Source organism: Chiloscyllium plagiosum, unplaced genomic scaffold (genome assembly GCF_037043375.1).
Source record: "Chiloscyllium plagiosum isolate Xiang-an unplaced genomic scaffold, Cpla_swu_hap1 HiC_scaffold_48, whole genome shotgun sequence".
Classification (NCBI taxonomy): domain Eukaryota; kingdom Metazoa; phylum Chordata; class Chondrichthyes; order Orectolobiformes; family Hemiscylliidae; genus Chiloscyllium; species Chiloscyllium plagiosum.
In genome coordinates, this window is record NW_028270186.1 from 14,070,890 (window position 1) to 14,086,828 (window position 15,939).

The 15,939-nt window shown below is 39.2% G+C and overlaps 1 protein-coding gene and 1 long non-coding RNA gene across 8 annotated transcripts in view; one reads left to right on the forward strand and one right to left on the reverse strand.

Moving 5' to 3' along the window:
* LOC122543149 (uncharacterized) overlaps nucleotides 1-8,557 on the forward strand; it is a 43,423-nt gene extending 34,866 nt beyond the window's left edge. For both annotated transcript variants that reach the window (XR_015754899.1, XR_015754895.1), the window contains one exon: nucleotides 6,678-8,557. This is a non-coding gene — a long non-coding RNA (uncharacterized LOC122543149). The remainder of the gene's footprint in view (nucleotides 1-6,677) is intronic.
* Nucleotides 1-15,939, reverse strand: part of LOC122543146 (methylcytosine dioxygenase tet3) — a 371,083-nt gene that overhangs the window by 228,476 nt on the left and 126,668 nt on the right. The window lies entirely within an intron of this gene.

Sequence of the window (15,939 nt, forward strand, 5' to 3'; positions counted from 1 at the left end):
TACTATTGACTAACAAAATCCAGCTGCCCAATCTACAAAAAGGAAAAGTGTTTTTTTTCCCTTTATCCCAGGTTTTTAAATCCACAACGCACAAAAACAGAAATTGCTGGAAAAACTCAGCAGATCTGGCAGCATCTGTGGAGAGAAAACAGAGTTAACAGATCTTGTTTTATTTCCTAAAATCCATTGCCACCATCTCATTGAAATCTCTTGCTGAGAACAGACAATGATGGTGGCCTTAATTCCTATAAGTCTGATATTTATCATTTATATCTCTTCTATGAGCTTATTGTACGATGCAACTATTATTCCTGCAGGTTAGAGTGGTGCTGGAAAAGCACAGTCGGTCAGGTAGCATCCGAGGAGCAGGAAAATCGACGTTTCGGGCAAAAGCCCTTCATCAGGACTGAAGCCTGGGAGGCTCCCTGCCTTCAGTCCTGATGAAGGGCTTTTGCCCAAAACATTGATTTTCCTGCTCCTCGGATGCTGCCTGACTGGCTGTGCTTTTCCATCACCACTCTAATCTAGACTCTGATTTCCAGCATCTGCAGTCCTCACTTTTGCCTCTTATTCCTGCATATTTTATTTTAAAAATTAACTTTCTCGATGATGAGTGGATAAATTGCCGATACAACTTTTATACAATTGACTTTGTCTTCTAAACTTTACCCACTGATTCAATAACACCTCTTTAATTCCTTCTTTTGGAGAGGTTATGTTGAATTAAAGGAGTACCATTATGTCTTGATTCACAGTTTCCAAACACAACATCTTTATTGGTTTCCACATCTATTTCATCCATGCTTTCTTCATTTCTGGCTTGCTTAATGCCCAAGTTATTTCAATGGACACTACATTCAGACAAATAAAATGATTGATTCTGTCTATTTTTTGAGGAACGACTGCTCCTCAAATATTTTTATATGTTATCATCTCCTACTCTGAAACTAATGTAAGTCTCAAATTCCTAAAACTTTGTCCCAAACTTTATTTATGAGAGCATGTAGCTGGCATTTTAGCCAGTCTATTCTGCACACTGTGAATGTGCATCCACTGTCTAGTACAGCACAATTGAGACTGCTACCAACACATTCAACAATGGGATGAAACTTTTGATCAGTATAACGCCCTCTCTTTGTTCTGTGTATCTTCTTCTTCTAAATTTTTCATTCCATGTTTAGTTTTGAAAATTCTATTATACCATTTGGGACTGTTCATGGCATAATGGTATTTTGAATCCACCTGAAACATTCATTGATGACACTTTGATATTTCTGGGGTTAATTCTTTTGTTGTATGTCCCCAATTCTCTTCACTTCTCAAAGTTATCTAAAGCATTTTTGATCCTCAGTTCTTTTAGCTATAGTTCACCTTTCAGTGTGTGATCAACATATACAGAGGAACCTCAATTATCTGAACAAGATTGGTGGGCAGTATTTCGTTCAGATAATTGACTATTTGATTAATTACTTCAATGCTTCTCCTCTGGGGCTCGGAGTTTTCTGAAGTTTCCTTTTTCCTCGCTCTGCCTGCCTTGCTCCCTCTCTCTGTCTCAGGATTTATTTCCGAGCAGACACACACTTGTGTACAAGGGGCCTGCAGCATTGCTGAAGCCTCCCGTGTTCTCCACCCGTGCACTTCCCCACCCGCCCCCATCAGTTCAATGGGATTGACACAGCGAGCATTTGTTAACTCCGCTCCTCGTTCAGGAGACTGGGCAGCAGCACACCACACGCGAGACCCCACCCCTGCCTGCCCCCACCTCCGCCCATTAACCCCGTCCAACCCTGTCCATTCCCACCTCCGCTCCCGGTCCACACCCCAGCCCCCCGCGTCCGACGAGGCTGCCCCACCACCCTCGCGTGACCCAACCCCCTGTCAGACCCTCACGCCCCCAACTGGGGTAGCTGGACTAGACACAAACAGCAAGACTGCTGCTGCCTTTGCGGGATGAGTCTCAAAATAGCGCACACACACTGAAAGAAAATAGAGTGTACATTAAAATTTCACAATAATTCTAGCCTTTATATCTACACAAGAAAGCAGAAGGTCACCAAGTGACATAACTGAAACATTAAGATAAAGTATGCATTGTTTCAACAAAGTTTGCAGATGAACATTAACCAAGCATTGTGTGAAAATGAAAAATGTGGGAGTTCATTGTGTAAAACAACAGACAGCAGTCTTTGTTTTAAACTATTTTCCAAATACTGGCTAAGTCTAGTTGGAAGTTCTTCAATCTAACATGCCACAATTGCACCAATATTCATATCAATTTCTTCAGCAATTAAAAATAAAGTTAATATAACTCAGCAGAAATAATTGTGCAAGTGTAGAAACTTACATCAGGAATTCCCAATGCATGTTATATATAGCAAAATTCTCTCAATCTCGCAGCACATAACATCAATACACATAAACTTAGAGCCAATACAGACAGCTCCATTGGATGTTTTGGATGTTATTTAAGCCAGCGTTAGCACTTTAGGAGAAAGTAGGAAGATCCTCAGAAGGAACACGAGTGTAGTACATTTTGAATAGGTATTGTGATGAACATTCATGTTTCATTATTATTGTTATTATTATGATTTGAAAACTTCAGGTCTGAAGTAGACAGAACCATATATATTGTTATGGGCCAGGCCAGACCCCCTCAAAATATTCCAAGAAGGTAGCCTAGACCCTACCTTCTTTTTAACTTTAAAAGCAGATATGAAGTGGATATTCCAGGTGTAATGCAGCTGGTCAAACCACTTGACTTTAAGCAAAAAAGAACTTATTTGAACACCACAGTTGAAACACAAACCAAAAGAAAATGGAATCTAGAACAACAATTCTTGGAAAACTTAACTGACCTGACATAGCAACTTAACTAAGGAACTGTTTGAATCCCATATCCCATACACACTCTCTTTGGCAAAAAGTAAATTCAAACATAGGTTCTTATAGGGAGGAGAGATTTCAGAGAGAAAAATCAGAGAAGAATCATCTGTTGAAGCTTGGAGCCTTTCTTTGGTCTGCAGCAGCTTCTCTGCTACAGCTAAACCAGCAGTTTCTCACTGAAACCAAACTACAAAAAATCCTGAACTGGGAGAACTGACACTTCCCTGCCATTGTTAAAGTAAAACTCACACAACATGTGGTTATAGTCCAACAGGTTTATTTTGAAAGTACGAGATTTCGAAGCACTCCTTCTTCATCAGGTAGCTAGTGGGGCAGGTTCATAGGACGCAGAATTTATAGTAAAAGATCAGTCTCGTACAACTGATGTGATGTATTAAACAAACTTACATACTCTTACACATGATCATACTTGCACACTCATGCGGTCAGTCTCTCATACACGTGCTCTTCTCTCTCACACACACACACATGCTCTCTCCCTCTCTCATAGACACATAGATACTCTCTCTCTCTTCCTCCCCCTCACACACGTGCACACACACACAAATATAAGACTACGAGGTGAATTTGCATTTGCAGACTTATATTTGCCAGATACATTCTCTTTTGTTCAACATGCACACAATCTGTAGGCAGTCAGTCCATGTGATATGTTTTTAAATTCCTACTTTGGAAATAGACAGAACCATATATATTGTTATGGGCCAGGCCAGACCTTAACTATTTTTATTTAGAAGGTAAATGTGAAGTGAATATTCCAGGTGTGAAGGAGCAACACTTTGAAAGCTTGTACTTTCAAGATAAACCTGCTGGACTATGACCTTGTGTTGTGTGATTTTTACTTTAACAATGGTAGCTAATCACACCACTTGGCTTTAAGCAAAACAGGGTTTACTTAAACATTACAGTTGAAATACAGACAGACTGTAACCTTTAATGCATTGTCTGAGCTGAGATGTCACCTTTCTTTAAACTGATAAAACTTTAAAAGGTCTCCGGGCTGTGACTTGGAAGAAGTTCTGGGATTTAGGTATTAATCAATCAAAACCTGCATCCCCTTTCTAAGTGATTAACGATTTAACAGCAATCAAGGTTTGTTCAATACATCACATCAGGACTTATACACTTAATGGTAAGGTCCGAGGAGTGTTGCTGAACAAAGAGAGCTTGAAGTGCAGGTTCAAAGCTCCTTGAAAGTGGAGTCACAGGTAGATAGGATAGTGAAGAAGGCGTTTGGTATGCTTTCCTTTATTAGTCAGAATATTGAGTACAAGAGTTGGAAGGTCATACTGTGGCTGTACAGGACATTGGTTCGGCCACTGTTGGAATATTGCGTGCAATTCTGGTCTTCCTATTGGAAAGATGTTGTGAAACTTGAAAGGATGCAGAAAAGATTAAAAGGATGTTGCCAGGGTTGGAGGATTTGAGCTACAGGGAGAGGCTGGCAGGCTGGGGCTGTTTTCCCTGGAACGTCAGAGGCTGAGGGGTGACATTATAGAGGTTTATAAAATTATGAGGGACATGGATAAGGTAAATAGGAAAAGCCTTTTCCCTGGGGCTGGGGAGTCCAGAGCTAGAGGGCATAGGTTTAGGGTATATGAATAGGCATTTGGATGGGTATATGAATAGGAAGGGTTTGGAGGGATATGGGCCGGGTGCTGGCAGGTGGGACTAGATTGGGTTGGGATATCTGGTCGGCATGGATGGGGTTGGACAAAAGGGTCTGTTTCCCTGCTGTGCATTTCTATGATCTTTTGAGCTGTATGACACTCTGATCTTTTACTATACATTTTGTGTCGAATGATCCTGTCCCACTAGTTACCTGATGAAGGAGCAGTGCTCTGAAAGCATGTACTTTCAAATAAACCTGTTGGACTATAACCTAGTGTTCTGTGATTTTTAACTTTGTCCAGCCCAGTCCAACACCGGCACCTTCATTGTTAAAGTAGACATTTCAGCACCTCTGCCTTCATGACCTCTCTTGAAAAATACCCAAGGACAAAATGACTCTTTTAACATGACAGCATCGTCACAATAGCTTAAGTTTGATTTGTAATTCCTTATTGTTTATGTTCAGAAGGATGAAAATATAGTTTCATTACATTTTAGATTTTGAGATCCGTGAGAAGCACTGCAGCTTGTTTACATGCATTTGATTGACGACTTTTTTAGAAAATCCTTTCGGTGAATAGATTAGTATTTCAGAAAACAAGGGTAGAAGAATTAACAAAATAGGCTATTACATTGCAACAACGTGCCCTATGATTAAAGGGAGGTAGAGACAGAAACAAGTCTCCTTTCAGTAATAAAGAAAGACCCATCAAGTAGGCTAGTGAGTGGGCAAGTTTCTCTCAGAGAGAGGAGCAGGTAAGACAGGAAAACCATGTAACAGTGGCAGGGCAGTGTAGCAGTCTCCAACATGATCAGAGCTCAATAAACTGAGACTGCAGTAACCATGGTGACAACCTCGGATCAGGTTGACATTGTGGCCTCCACTGTTGGTCTTGTCTACTAGGTCTCCACCACACATCCAACTTAACATCCAGGGCAAATGTCAGGAATCATGCAGGGCAGCTGAAGACTGATGGAGCTTCTCTGGGCACACAACGGGTACTAAAGTTGGTGCAAAGGCAAGGGATGCTGGTGTGTTCTCAGACATCGTCTGAGTGGAGGGTTGATCTGGGAACAGCTTATGGTAAGACGAGGCCGGAATCAGATAGAAGGATGCCAAGGGGCAGAGCAAATAGTTAATGAGTCTTTTGAAAGAAACCACACTGGGCTTCAGGGCAGAATTCTCTCCAAAAAAGCTCAGTGAAACTCAGATATATTTAAAAGAAATATAAGAACGTGCAGTAAGTATCAGTACTGTCACCTGTCTATGGGGAATAATTAAGAGGTTCTCTGGACTTTATCAAATCAAAAAGAAATCTGGGCTGACATGACACCAATTTTTAAAGTTCACTTGAGAATGTAACTTTTAAAAAAGTTCTGGGATTTACATATGAAAGGACTGAAACCAACATGGTCATTCTAAAAGTTGAGAGACTTAACAACAATCCAGGTCTTTTTCAATGTATAATTTCAGTTACATCACACTGCAAACGTTTGCTATAAATTCTGTGTCTTAGGATCTTATACTCCACAACCACCTGATGAAGGAGCAGCGCTCCGAAAGCTAGTACTTCCAAATAAACCCATTGGACTATAACCTGGTGTTGTGTGATTTTTAACTTTGTACACCCCATTCCGGCATCTCCAAATCGTGAATTATGTAATACATTCTACAGATACAAGAAAAAATTCAGCAAGTGTGCCTTGTGTTATGATCTCAGCTGATGGTACTACTTGGGCAAGTCAGACCCCAGAATGAAATATGGCTTTATCAATCATATGTTTAATTCTATTTTGTTTAGAATATTGACATAATGGTTAGTCAATAAAATATATTTCATATGATGTTGCAGATGTTCTTTAACAAAATATACAAGTTTATTATGCAAAAAAAAATCTAACCAACGTTTATGTATATTGCAGTTGGAAAGATCTTAACATGCCACAAAGGGATATAGATAGGTTAAGTCAGTGGGCAAAGATAAGTATAATTGTCTACTTTAGCATAAAGAATTAAAAGGAAACATATTATCTAAATAATGAAAGGTTGCAGAACTATGAGATGCAGAGAGATGTGGGTGTTCTAGTACATGAATCAGAGATAGTTAGGATGCAGGTACAGAAAGTAATAAGAAAGCTAACAAACTTATGTTTTATTGCAGGTGGAATGGAATGCGATAGTGAGGAGGTTATGCTGTGGTTACACATGGCATTGGTAAGACCACATCTGGACTACTGTGTACGTTATTGATCACTGTCCTTACAGTTCAAAGAAGGTTTACTAAACTAATAGATGGAATGAGAAGATTGCCTTATCAAGAAAGTCTGGACAAGCTGGGTCTGTATCTTCAGAAATTACAAGAGTCAGAGGTGACTTAATTTACATGTAAGATCCTGAGGGGACGTGACCAGGTGGATGTTTCCTCTCATGAGAAAATCTGTAACGGGAGATCCTAGAATAAAAAATAAGACGTCACACATTTAAGACAGAGATGGCAAAAAAAATTATTTCAGAGGTTTGTTAGTCTTTGGAATTCCCTTCCTCAAAAGGCAGCGAATACAGAATCTTGAAATATTTTTCAGGCAGAGGGAGACAGATTCTTGATTACCAAGGGAATGTTTTTTAATCGGGGGTCTGCAGGAGTGAAGAGTTGAGGTTAAAATCGATCTTACTGATTGGCGGAGAAGGCTCAAAAGGTTGAGTGATGAATTCTTGTTCCTTATACATGTGGTCATAAGTCTGTCACAATGTTTTACACTGTTTCACAACACTATCCCTTACAGAGACTAGGTCCAGAGAAATTGTATTACTATCTCAACACTTTTAAGTTACTAGTTAACTGACTCCATCCAGTTTCCCTTTTGTGAATTGTAAAGACAACTTTGTGATTCCCCCCTCAAGTCTGATGGCATGAACCTTTCACAAGTCTAATCACGTAAACTTTTTCCAGTTCTTAACAACAAAGCTCTCCTGGCTTGAAATCTTCAAAAACCAGAACAAAATAAAACACTGCTACTGCAGTGATTAGTTTCCTTTGAACTGAAATGCACCCTGCTAAGTGAGAAACCAAAACTGGTTTCTGAACTCAACGAACTAAAACTCTGGTATTTTCTGAAGTGAACTGAAAAAACTATTGCCTTAATGTGTTTACACAGCTTCCCATAAACACAAAGGTAGAAACATCTTATTCTATTAACACTCCAAAGGTTCTCCCAAGGCCTTGACTTTCATCACATGTTTTCCTGAAACAATGTTAAAAATCACACAACACCAGGAAAAAAGTCCAACAGGTTTACTTGGAAGCACTAGCTTTCTTAATACTGCTCCTTCATCAGGTGGTTGTGGATTATAAGATTGTAAAACACAGAATTTATAGCCAACGTTTTCAGTGTGATGTAACTGAAATTATATTTTGAAAAAGACCTGGATTGTTTGTTAAGTCTTTCATCTTTCAGAATGACCATGTTGGTTTCAGTTCTTTCAAATGTAAATTGCAAAACTTTTTTTAAAAAAGTTACATTTTCAAGTTTCCTGGAACAGTTCATTTTCTGACCTTTTCTTAAAAAGTCTTCACAGCACTAATCATTTCCATTTGCCTAACTTCTTTAAAACAAGACAAATACACACCGTTCATTACACATGTGAAAATGTTACTATGATGGGGAGGGCACACAGGAGGAAAGTGTACTTAAGAGTGGTAAAAGAAATCAAGTGAAATAAAAATCAGAGCAATTCAAGGATCAATCAAAAATTGAAAATTCAAAAGTTGACATTCCAGTAATAATTTTGCCTCATACAGAAGGTGCTTGAAAAGTTAGATTGAATGTTACGCTATCTCCCAGAAAATTATCTCACTGACTTTTGAAAGATATTGCAACCCATCATGCCTCACAAACATCATTACCTGGTGCCAATCTGCTATTTCTTCCCCATACCCTTGCAGAAGGTTTCAATTCCAAATGATCATTCCAATTCCTTCTTGAATGCCTCCATGACATTTCCAACTAAATACACTGAGCAAGGATTATCTGTAAGGTTATTGTAGAGGCTAAAAGAGTTGAATCTTTATTTATGATATTTGTAACAAGGCTATTTCAAATAGCTGCTATCTAGTGTAAATACAGTTTGTGTGATTTCCTTTTGAGAAACAAGCATTGATGGACTTTCCTAGAAGTACACTGAAAGCCTTTTGGGAATGTATTGTGACTGATTACCATGGTAAACATATTGCAAAAAATTAGTGTCATGGTCTGTAAAGCCAAGTTTCCCTCCTGGGATCTGAATTGTCCAGTAATACCATCAGCTAGGATGATAGCAGTTTGCTCTGTAATAACATTCATTCCAAAATGTGATTTACATGTTAACTCATAAATGATTAAGAATGCATGACTGATTAGAACTATGAAGAAATATTCTGATTGTTATCTTGTCACTGTTTTCACTCATTGACCATCTGACCTCTTTATTCCGCATTAAGTGGGGTAAATTCAATGCAAATATTCTTGGCTGAGAGCTTTTATAACATATAAATAACAAAAATGAGCATCTCCTAATAAGTGTTCAGATAATTTTGTAAGTTCAGAAGTCGTTGGAGGAGAAGAAGGCAGTTCAGCTATCAAGTCTGCCCTGCCTTTCAATAAGATCATGGCTGATCTGAACCTCAAACCATTTTCCTGCTCTTTCTCCATAGCACATGATTCCTTTACTGATTAGAAATCTGACTATTTCAAGCGTAAATTTGCTTAACAGCCCTCCATGAGAAAGAATTTGACAGATTCACTCCCCATGGAGAGAATAAATTCTTCCTCATCCTTGTCTTAAATGTGAGGCCCCTTATTCTGAGATTATGTCCTGTGGTCCTAGACTCTCCCACAAGGGAAGAATTATTCCATTTATAATTCCAAGTATAACATTTTTCTTTAAGATTTGGAAACACCGGTGTTCAACTGGGGTGTACAAAGTTAAAGATCACACAACACCAGGTTATAGTCCAACAGGTTTATTTGGAAGCACTAGCTTTCGGAGCACTGATCCTTCACCAGGTGGTTGTGGAGAATAAGATTGTAAGACATAGAATTTATAGCAAAGGTTTACAGTGTGAAGTAACTGAAATTATATATTGAAAAAGACCTGGATTGTTTGTTAAGTCTCTCATGTTTTAGAATGACTATTTTGGTTTCAGTTCTTTCATATGTAAATTACAAAACTTTTTTTTCACTTGAGAATGTAACTTTTAAAAAAAGTTTTGTGACTTACATATCAAAGAACTGAAACCAACACTGTCATTCTAAAACATGAGAGACTTCACAAACAATCCAGGTCTTTTTCAATATATAATTTCGGTTACATCACACTGTAAACTTTTGCTATAAATTCTGTGTCTTACAATCTTATTCTCCACAACCACCTGATGAAGGAGCAGCGCTCCGAAAGCTCGTGCTTCCAAATAAACCTGTTGGACTATAACCTGGTGTTGTGTGACCTTTAATTTATCTTCAAAATTTGATTGTCTATTTACATTGGAATTACAAATATTTTATAATTTTGAAATGTTGAAGTTGCATCATATTCATGATTAAATATTAGCATAATCTTTTCTATTCAATTTTCAAATTCACTTGGCAATGATACAAATCATGCTGAAATCTGTCAACACATCATGGCCTTTCAGGATATCTCACTTCCACAAAAAAAATTTGAGAAACACAATTTTCTTTTCACAAAAAATGTGCCCGCAAATGAAGGATTCTATGTAGGGGTACAGATCTTCCATTGTACTATGTTCATTACTGACAACTTCAGAATAACCGATTTAATTGTTAACATTAAGTTTCTGTCTGTTTGTTGCCTAATTAAATTGACTGATAATTATCTAATTGTTTTCAGTCAGTCATATTTTTCAGAAGAAGGTGAGGACTGCAGATGCTGGAGATCAGAGCTTAAAAATGTGTTGCTGGAAATCAAATGTGTTGATTCCTGAAGAAAGGCTTATGCCCGAAACGTTGATTCTCCTGCTCTTTTGATGCTGCCTGACCTGCTGCGCTTTTCCAGCAACACATTTTTAAGTCATATTTCTCAGTCAACAAACCTGCCCAAGCAAGACACCATACTGGCTGATACCAACATGTAGTGATTGTAACAAGGTCAGCCAGGCGGACATCATAGAATAAGAGTTTCCTTATGGTGGCTGTTGGTCTAATCCAAACAGGGAGCCCTGGATATGAGCAAGAGTATCAGAGGTCCTGGTCACTCTGAGAGCTGGTTCTGAGGAAGCTGGATCAGTGCTAAGACCTCTCCACGTGTAATTAAGGAGTGACTTGGTGCAAGATACTGGCCTTTGTGCAGCTCATTCAGTGGCAATGAGAGCAAAGCACACTCTTGAAGAAATTCACTTGTACAGCAGCCTTTGAGTGAGATAAATACTTCTGGCATCATGTCTTTCTCAGGAAATTTGACTCATTCAATCCTGTTATCGAAGCATGGGTCCAGTATGTGAAAAGGATGCATTATTGTTTTCTGAACAAATGACATTGGGGCAGATGAGAAGGCATGGGTAATTTTCCTGATAGTTTGTGGACCTGCACAAGCGGGTTTGGAGGATCCTAACTTTCCCTGAAGCACCAGATAAGAAAACCTTGCAAGAGCTGATGGATTTAGTTAAGAAGTATTGTGATTCCAAGCCTCCTCTAATTCTGAGACACTATCGTTTTTCATTCGGCAATTCGAGAACCAGGGAAATCGGTATTTGGATTTTTGATTCAGTTAAGAATACTGCCAGAGGCAAATGGCTCTCGTTTCATCCTTAATGAGATGCTGGGAGACCATTAGATATGTGGGATTAATGATGTAACCATCCAAAAGTGCCTACCAGTTGAAGTCCAACTGGACTTCAAACAGGTGCTACTACTGGCTTTGTCGTTAGAAAATGCAGCAAGTGGAGCATGTGAGTTGCAGGGTATTCTGATGGAGAGGACACTCTCCCCAGTCCGACTGAGCCTAAGAAACACCACTTGAGTTCAGGCAATTGCATCGCCTCACTCAGGACATATTTTGAACAGAGGAACTCTAGATAAACCCACAGCAAAACCCCAAAATAAAGCCAAGCCTCAGCCAAACGGTTAATTTTTTTTTTCAGGATTTAGGCCGGCAAGCCATTGTATTTGCTGCCAGCATATAGACTTGAGACAGCTAAAGAGTCCCACTGGATCTAAACTGAGTAAGAGAACTCATAGACCGGTATCCAACAGAGTGCACATCCTAGAATATCCACCCATACCTGATTTGGAACAGTTAAATTGCTTAGCAACATCCAAATCAGAACCAATCAAAATAAACATCTGGTTAAATGGTCACCCAATTCCAACAGAAATATCAAGAGGGATATGGTGGCACAGTGGTAATGCCCTTGAACCAGTAATCCAGAAGGTCGAGCTAGTATAACAAATACAAAATTCTGCAGATTCTGGCGACTGAAAATAATAACAGGAAATGTTTGAGAAACTCAGCAGTTCCAGCAGAAGGGCACCATAGTTAAAGGCAAAAGAAAATGAGAGTGGCCGTGATGAAAAGATAAACATGAAGACATGTGTTAACAGCAGATGTTGATGGTCGAAGTCAGCTCACTGAAAGAAAACCCATGCAAATGAGACACTGGGCAGGTGTTATGGGGTTGCAAAAATGGAAGACAGAGATACTGACCTGAAGTTATTGCACTGAATATTGATTCCTGAAGGCTGTAAACTGCCTGAACAAAACATTAGCTGCTCTTTCTCCAGTTTGCACTGGGCTTCACTGGAACACCGCAAAAAGCCGAGGGCAGAAATTTTAGCTTGAGAGCAAGATAGTGAATTGAAATAGCAAGTGGTGGCAAGGTCAGAGTCATTCGTTAGGATAGAGTGGGGCTGATCCGCAAAGTAGTCATCCTGTTTGTGTTTGGTTTCACCAAGGAAGAGGAGGTTGCATTGTGAATGGTGAATACAAGTAGGTAGATTGAAAGAAGGACAAATAGTTTGCTGCTTCACCTGGAAGATTTGTTTGGGGCGATGGTCTTGAGGAGGCAAGTGATAAGGGGGCAAAGTATTCCACCTTCCATGATTACACAGGAAGATGCCATGAGGGGAGGGTAAGATGCTTATGGTGGCAATATGTTGCTGGAGGAAACAGAAATGATAAGAAGGCGATTCTTTGAATGCAGCAGCTTGTGGGTGGAAAGTGAGAATGAGAGAATATATGACTTTTTTTTGAGAGTGAGGACGAGAACAGAAATTCAGAAAATAGGTCAGGAACAACTTAGGGCTTTGTCAACCATAGTGGAGAGTATTATTTGTTGAGGATAACAGGAAGACTAACACAACTTCTTTTAAGCTTATTTAAATGCTAATTTTCATCGACAGCATCTCTCTGCGAGGTGTAGCAAAGTTTCTTTATGCTTACTTCCCAAACACGCATGAACTATGCATCACTTCCCTTTGGCGTCCTGCTTCTATTCTCTCACTCATTACAGGTGAAAATATGAGACATGGTAGAAGCACCCATGCACATCAGCGGAACACAGACAACAAGGGTGGAAAATGTGAGAGAATGGAATTAAGTCCTTACAGGAAGCAAGGTATAAGAAAGTGTTGTCAATGTAACTGTGGATATTAGGGGATGGAAGTAGAGAAGTCAAGGAAGAGAAGAAAAGATTCAGAGATGGACTAGGTTGATGGTGAGAGAAGGATGGAGTGTGAAAGCAAAAGCCCAAACTAATGCTCTGGGAATACAGGTTCAAATCACAACCACCTCCATGGCAAATGAGGGGGTTTAAATTATATTGTTAAAATCCTCCAATTGAAAGTTGGCAAACTATAATCGGTTACTACAAAAACCCATTAATGTCCTTTGGGAAGGAAATATGTTATCCTTATCTAATCTGGCCTACAAATGACTTCACACCCACAACAACGTTGTATTGGATTAGATTAGATTCCCTACAGTATGGAAACAGGCCCTTCAGCTCAACAAGTCGACATCAACCCTCCAAAGAGTAACCACCCAGACCCATTCCCCTACCCTATATTTACTCCTGACTAATGCAACTAACACTATGGGCAATTTAGCATGGCCAATTCACCTGACCTGCACACCTTTGGATTTCACAATAAGGATGACTTTTAAATGTTTAAAATCACACAACACCAGGTTATAGTCCAACAGGTTTATTTGGAAGCACTAGCTTTCGGAGCGCTGCTCCTTCATCAGGTGGCTGTGGAATATAAGATTGTAAAACACAGAATTTATAGCAAAAGTTTACAGTGTAATGTAACTGAAATTATATATTGAAAAAGACCTGGTTGTTTGTTAAGTCTTTCATCGTAAGAATGACCATGTTGGTTTCAGTTCTTTCATATGTCAATCGCAAAATGCTTTTTTAAAAAGCATTCTTTCAAACATTGACATTCTTTCAAAAATTTTTAACTTTGTATACCCCAGTCCAACACTGGCATCTCCAAATCATGACTTTTAAATGCTCTCTGACATGGCTTGCTAAGCCAGGGATGCCAATATAAAATCAAAGAATACCATAAAAAAAGGGTAGCAATGGTGCAGAACAATGTCTGATGACATTTGGTAACAGCCATTGAAACCCTGCAGGACAAAACTGTCTGAAATTTTCTTCACCCTTTAATGCATTTTACAAAGAAAATTTAATTGTATGTTTTTGGTGGTGTTGCCTCAAAACAAAATATTTCAAGGTTTGTGTGAAGGTCGGCTGCCAATTGCAATTGTTGTGGGTATGTTTGCCGAGTGGGATTTTGTTTCACAGACATTTCGTACCCTGTCTAGATGACATCCTCAGTGCTGTGCAGCCCCTGTGAAATTCTGCTGTACTTTGGAATTTATTAGTTCTAAGATGTCCAAGATTCCATGCAGAGACTGCATGAAACACTATGTAGGATAAACAGACAGACAACTAGCCATCCGCATTCATGAACATCAACTAGTCACTAAACGCCATGTATTTATACACACACAGAGGACAAGGACCATAAATTCGACTGGGCCAACACAACAATATTAGGACACGCCAAATGGAGGACAGCCAGAGAATTCCAAGAAGCTTGGCACGCACCCACTGACTCCATCAATAAACACATTGACCTGGACCCAATATACCGACCACTGCAACAAACAACTGGAACCAGCAATCAGAAGCAGCTGAAAGAAATCAAATAAATTCCTGACACAATCAGGAGACTCCAGAGCACTGAAGATATCACCAAGAAAGGGGACAAACAAAACATCTGCAAACCAAGTTCCCAGCCACACAAACATAACCACAACAACTGCAAAACAAAATACTCTTCAACGTCTTTTCATGCATATGAACAAAAAGTTCAGAATACCTATGTGCAATACTGTCAATCATCAATATAGTTCCAAATAGTTATGGGAAGCTCCAGAATCAAAAGCATGTGCTTGGGAGCCACCTTGACTGAGAATGGAAATTCCAAATAATTAATAGTCTCAAATGTTGATCTTAAATATCTGATATGGAGAAACATAATGCAAACAACAAGAATGGAGCTTCTTTTTGCATAGCATGGTGCTCACCTCTTCTACAATGAAGCATTCCTTTATGCGCTTTGTCTTGCCTCCGGATGAAGCATTGGAGGCATGGCCTGCTTTCTATTTTAAGTGTTGAGGTTTCCTTGGGTTGGTGATGCTATTTCCTGAAATGACATCACCACAGGAAATTACATTACCAACCCAAGGTACCCTAAAAACATAAATAAAAAGCGGGCCATGCCACCAGTGTTTCATCCAGAGGCACACTGAAGATGTTACCTAGTATGGTGATGAAACGTCTAAAAACGAACCTTCCAGCTCAGCGAACAAACCTACATCCAGAAATGACATAATTATAACAGGGTCATTACATAAGTCATGAGCAAATTGGCATAGCACAAGTAACATCAAAGAGTTGAATACTTAGCCCAAAGATTAGTGTAGATCATCTAGCTCTGTCTGCAATAGCTTTTAACAATTTTGCGAAGACATATCTTAAGCCAACTGGCTGTTTTGAACATAACTATCTCTTTGAGTATTGGCATTACTTCCAATCTAATAGGAATCTAGAGAGTTGTGGAAAATTAAAATCAACTATTGCACTAGCTACTTTTAAGACCCCAGGATGAAGTTCAATAGTACCCAGGCGCATTTTAACCCACAGATCCAACAATTCATTCAGGACTATTTCCATGGTGATTGTAATTTTCCTGAGATCCTCACTTGCTTCCATTTCCTGATTTATAGCTGCTTCGAGAACACAACTTGTATCCTCTTTAATGACGACTGATGGAAAATGTGTTTACAATTCATCTGTGGTCTCTTTAGTTTTCATTGTCAATTTTCCGAAATCACTTGCTTTTGGGCAAATGCTC